The sequence below is a fragment of the Olea europaea genome, unplaced genomic scaffold (assembly GCF_002742605.1).
Source record: "Olea europaea var. sylvestris unplaced genomic scaffold, O_europaea_v1 scaffold1235, whole genome shotgun sequence".
Taxonomy (NCBI): domain Eukaryota; kingdom Viridiplantae; phylum Streptophyta; class Magnoliopsida; order Lamiales; family Oleaceae; genus Olea; species Olea europaea.
This window is the reverse complement of record NW_019229783.1, coordinates 142,316-148,700: the sequence shown is the minus strand read 5'-3', so window position 1 is coordinate 148,700 and position 6,385 is coordinate 142,316. Positions and strand designations below refer to the sequence as shown.

Here is a 6,385-nt window from a genome sequence, read left to right as displayed (position 1 = left end):
TTCACCAAATACTTCACCGAGTATTTCTGGTTTGACCGGAAATTCTCCGGCGTGTTTTCCGGCAGAAATCCTTGTTATTTCAATACCGGCGTAATGGTAATAAATCTGAGCAAATGGAGGCGGTTTGGGTACACCCGCCGTATCGAGCGGTGGATGGACATACAAAAGACGAGCCCAAGCCGTATTTACGAACTCGGCTCGCTTCCGCCATTTCTCTTGGTTTTCGCCGGACAAGTGGCACCGATCAAGCACAGGTGGAATCAACACGGTCTTGGAGGTGATAATGTGAGAGGGAGCTGCCGTGACCTCCACCAAGGTGCCGTGAGTCTTCTCCACTGGAGCGGCAGCGGCAAGCCGTGGCTTCGGCTTGACTCGAAGCAGCCGTGCCCTCTCGACTCCTTGTGGGCCCCCTACGATTTGTATGAACAGTCTACGTGAATTTATCTCCTTGTAATTCACCGCCGCCGGTAAATTCCCGAAGTCACTGTTTTCGTTTTCGTTTTCGTTTTCGTTTTTTATTTTTTATTTTTTTATTATGTTTACTCAACATTTACCATTTTCTTCTTTGATTATTATTTTTCATTTTTATTTTTTATTTTGATTAACTCATTACTCTGTCTCTCATAGTTATCTCTGGCTATTTGTATTCTATTATATTGTTCTCTCCCCCTAAAAATAAAAATTAAAAGTGAATTTACTCATTCATCTGCTTTTCAGTTCGCTTGTTTTTCTTTTGCTTTCTTTTAGGCCGATGTATATTGAATTAAACATTGTTACACTATATTTCATTGTGCTTAAAAGTGGGCTAAACAAAAAATCGCTATATTGATAGCTCGACTCTCGTTTGTCTGAATAGCATTTGCTTCTAGTAGAAGAGGTTTCTGATAAATCTAACATACAATCACATGAAGTATTTTCAAATAATTTTTGAATAGCTTTTCAAAAATCATGCCAAACGAGTATTCGGTGGGTTAGTGGATTTTATTTCACTCTTTGAATGATGAAGGTTTGGTGAGGGAAATAATTTTAGGCCAAATTGGCAAAGTGGCAACATGGTAGGTTGAATTGAGAACATGATTGCATACCACTTTTATTGATCGTTATGCTCGGACGCTAAAATGCATAGAATATTTAAGTTGTAAAGAAGAAATGTTGGGCGATATTTTTTAGTGCGAGGAAGCACATGTTGTGCTGCTGCCACGGCTAATGTTAAGCAAAGAGGTTGACTAAGGAATAATTGTGGATTGATACGCTGGTGTCTCACGCACCATGGTGTTTGATTTGATAAAAGAGTTAAAGCTTTTTGTACATGGAGGTTGTTGAGGAGAATATCAGGGAGATACGTGACACCTATACAAGGTTAGGATAAAATTATTTTTTGTTCAAGATTCGATGAATGCGCATCACTTGACCCTCTGTAATGCAGTTTGTCAATTCTCTCTATACATGTTACATGTTGTCAATAACATGTGGATACCTTAGGGGTCACGGAAAATATTAGTGGCGTGTTTTTAGGTCAATCGCTCATTCTTAAAATCAAGTTTTTTGGGACTAAAGAGTTGGATGGAATGGAGGAAAAGTAACTGAATATACCTACCTAATTTTCAGTTTCAGTGTGAGTTTAAGAAGTTCGGTAAAACTTGAACCTGATTTTGAAGAGCAGGTAAACGGGATAATGTTGGATAGTATTAGAAAGAAAAAAGTTCAAATTTTATCGTCCAGTCCAATAGAAATGATCAAAATGCTTATTAGGTAAAAGTCCACGGGATTGGCTTGGAAAAAATGATGCTTTAAATGTGGACATAAGCAGGTGGTGGATTTCATGTGATGTAGCTAACTTCTCCTTTGCAAAATGAAAATCCCATTTGTAGCCTTTGTAAGTTTTGACCTAACATTATCACGAGATTACGTTTTTAGTGCAAATTCCCTTCTACCTGATTTAATTAATCGTTTTTTTTATCAAGCAATAGAATTTTATTAATATATAGCAGTAAACAAAATAGTTGCTAACACTTTAAGTAGTCGTTCAGGATGTGTTTGAGAATAGAATATTTTGATGTAGAGAGAATTTACCATATTTGAATGGCTGTTTGTGGGTCGTAATTGTGAAATAATTGAATAATGGGGGCATCGGATGAAAGGTCTCAAGTTGTCGTTGTTGCGTACCGATTCATGGTATCACACGTGGCCACTTCCTTTCTATTACTCTCTCTTCAATATTATTATTGACTTTGTAAAATAATAGGATAGGACGTCCAAATTTTTTATTATTGGAAGGCGAAATTGCACCTTTCATCCCAAACATATTTCCCCGATAGCAAGCAACGTTTTAAAACTAGTCTAGTCAATGATCTAAAAGCGTAAAAGATCTGGCGTTGAACTGGTAGAAAAGAAAAAAAATGGTTGACTAAATACATTTTTAGGGATTAACATGGCGTTTTGAGGTGAACATGTTGGTTTTAAAGTTATTACAATAGAATTTAAATTTCTTAGTTTACACTTTACATATAATCAAATCACGTTTTGAATAGGTTCATTGTATAGTCCGATAAAAAAAAGTTAAGCTTTGCTTTTAAGTTTGGACTAATTTTTAGAAATTTAAAGTGAGACATATTTTTCGTAAGGATTACGTGATAAATACGTAAAATTTGGACAATCTCAGTCACAGAAAACTAATTGCACAATGTCAATAAAAGGATAGGAATTAATTTCTACGAAGACAATATGTTGTGACCAATAATGCAAATTTCCCTTATTTACTTGCGACCTTTTCATTAGGTGGTAGTAGTTTTATTATTTTTATTTGTATAGGTGATTAAGAATAAGACTTGGCACCTGACAATAACCCTATCCCCACAATGAGTAATTAAAAAATAAATAAAAAATCGACAGCTTTGTCGCAATTATCATATGCTGCTATAATTCTACGAATGATCTAGAAACACGTATAAGAATAGGATAAAAAATAAGGATATTCGTAGAATACGCTCTATTTTCACAAAAATGATGAAGATGAGAAACCAACTCAATATTGGGATGATAGATTGGAGATTAATGGTGCAACTTTCCCGTTATATAAACGATTCGATCCGAGTTCTCTTATTGAATTGTTCATTCAATGAGCATTCTCTCCAAGGTTTGATCGATTAGTTGAAAGGCATGAAAGACAATGTTGGTTTGTTTCTTGCCAAACCAAGTGTGTGCTTTGCACCCCAGTTACAATGATACTCCAATTTGTTGAGAACACGCAATTACTGTAATACTTTAGTATATGAACAAGATAAGATAAGCAGATAAAAAATGTCACTGTTTACTTAGTTTCTGCATGTGAAAACAGAGGAAAGTAACAAAGGAAAAAAAAAAAGGTTCATGTAGCCCGGAAAAAAATCAAAACTTTACAGCTAGAAAACAGCCACCGCCAGGGGTCGAGGGGACCATCCTCGAATTGTGGTGGCGCCACCTCAATTTTTTAACCACATAATTGCACATACATATGAAAGGTTAAACCCTAACCTTAAGAGTTCCCCACCACCCCTGCCCTGGAGCATCGTGAGGGAGGTAAATCGCAGGTTATGCCTCCAAGAGTATAGGGTGGTAGGTTGTTTGTACACTTGTACTTACCCAAGAGTCAAATCCATATTTCAGGATTCGAACCCTTGACGCAACAACCTCAAGCAAAGTTGGATTTCTCCACCCTGGGTGCCATATGAGTACAGACTTATATTTGCTGAAGTCCAAAATACAGAGTTTGAAATTACTTATTTTGTCGAGCAGAAACTTGTTTTTTCGTAAATTCCAAATTGTAGGTCTTCGAATTACTTAATTTGGATAAGCAAGCCTAATTGGTTGATACATACCATTGAGTTAAGCAATTACTTCTAGACAATAGAGGGCTTGTTTGAGCCACATTATTTTCAAAAAAATATATTTTTCAACAGTGATATTACACACAAATAGATTTGACATCATTTCAACCACATATTTTTGAATAAAATAATATTACACGCAAATATAAAACTTTTCCTTATTTTTTAACCATACATTTCCCATTGATTTGACATAAATAATGTATTTTTTTTCCTAGAATATGGCTCAAACATGAGCTAAGTGTACCTTTAGTACACAATACTGGATTGGACTGCTTTAGATAGAGTCTTGCATGAGGGGGTAAAGGATGCATGTCGAATAGGAGCCATCAACCGGCCCGCTTTACACATATGTACATCTACCTTTATCATCATCTTGACTTAAATGTTTCGTGCGTTAAACAAAATAAGATAATGCATAAATATGTTGTATGCTTTTTATTTTTTAATCTTATCCAATTCAACATTCTAGATGTGCCATAATATTGAAATAAAGCACTTTCTTAGTAATAGGAAGAAAAGGAACCACTGGAGTGGGAGACATAAATGGTCAGCATTCTAGAGTGGGAGATATGATCAAATTTGTGATGATTCATGTCGTAACAAGAATTGGGTCGTGAGAAAAAACTAAACTTATTCATGAGTAAGATGATTAAAGTTTGTGATGGCATACATTATCATGCCGTGTTTCAGCTTTAACACACTCATACATTATGCAAATAATAATTGAAATCTAGTTAGCGCCCTTTTGTGCTTCTACCTGGAAGCAAGTACACCAAGAGATTTTGCGGTTCTGCAGATTCTAAGTACAACGCAAACGAGAACAGAGTTTTTCCCCTCTCTCGATCCAACTCTTTGGTAAAACGATACAAGGCTTACATACCTAATCTAATATTTTTGAACAGTTGAATGGAGAGTCCAGAGAGAATTGGCCATTTAATCTTGTCATCTAATCGACATCCAGGTTCTTCAATTTCCAGCATAATAGAAGCTATGTAAAAAATGGCATTCTTGAATAGAGGGCAAAGGGTCTGCTTATAACTGTCTAAGAAATGAAATGGAACACTGATTCTGGAACAATACTTTCAAATTCTATCCATGTTTACTTGGATACAGTCAGATTACTGATAATAAGAACCGATCTCGTGTACACGGCCTGCTGAATGGTTAAGATGAACAGCACTCAGCTTTAGGTTCAAAATTACACTAACAAATGCCCGAGTTAGGAGTTACTAATATACAGACAGAAATCAGAAGCAAAATGAAAAAATAAACCATGATTTAATCGCATAATTGACATTCAACCCATGATCAGCTTCCTATGAGGGGGCACATGCAGGCCTTCCTAGGCAACCTTGTCCACGCAAGTTTTTTGGACTATCGCCTTGATCATGGATTGACCTAAAAAACTTATGATATATAGAAGATTTTTAGGTGGCCGTTCTGTTTTCAAGACAGGAAAAACTCCTTCCAACAAGTAGATGTATGTCTTTCGATCCTTCTGTTGCTAGCTCTTATAAGTAGGGATCTAACAGAGTCATGGACATACTGTAATAAACTCAATAACAGAAGCAGGAATTAGGTGTACTGATGAAATTGATGAAGATATTCTTATTGGCACTAACAGACGCTGAAATGAGATTCCAGATCCTGCAAATCACTACGCAGATGTATTTGATGGAAGCACGAGAGCCCTCAATCAATTACAAAGTTTCTTTCAGGAAAACTGATGGAAAATGTTGTTCAAATAATCAATAAGCAAATGGAATATGGAATGAAAAATGAAGATGGTGGCTATGACATAAGCCTATGCGATCGCATGGACTCCGCATGGTCATAGTCCGAAACTGGGAAGCCAGTTTTGGTATAAACCATGCGATCACATGGGATTACTCCATGCGGTCGCATGGTTGTAGTTTAGTGACTGTTGGAGGTCGGTTTTGTTTTAATTTTGGTGGTTTTTTTGGAGGAAACATTGCAACTTTTCATAATGATTTGGCACCAATTCGTGAGGTATTGATTCAAATATATAAATAGGTGATGAGATGATCAATACACTATAAAGAAATTGTTGTCGATTTTATCCCGCAAGTGAACGAATCGTAACAAGTAGTAAAGTTCACCTTTTGAGTTCGGATTATCGTTCCTACGAGAACTGTACTTTTAATGCCCAATTTATTATTTCTAACTTTTATTTGACGAAAATAAACAAAAACAATGATTAAATGTGATTTTTATTCTAAATACTTAAAAATGCGATTGGATGCAACGAAAAGTGATTGAGAATTTAAACAATAAATGGACGTTAGGGCGGAACAATTTCACCTATTGGTCACTTTTACTTTATAAATCAAGATTCATAAAACCTAAGGTAGTGTTCGGTCGAATTCTTCTATTGTATTCAACTTACCCCTCTCGAGTTCTCATTGAGCCTATTTAATTAGTTTAATTCCATATCTCTATGCAAATTAAATTTAATTAAACGAAACATTGGTTCTAAGAATTCACACACGACCGCA

At 35.8% G+C, this 6,385-nt stretch overlaps 1 pseudogene; it reads left to right on the top strand.

Annotated features, from left to right (window-relative positions):
• Nucleotides 1-703, top strand: part of LOC111374311 — a 1,572-nt pseudogene extending 869 nt beyond the window's left edge.
• The last annotated feature ends 5,682 nt before the right edge of the window (nt 704-6,385 follow it).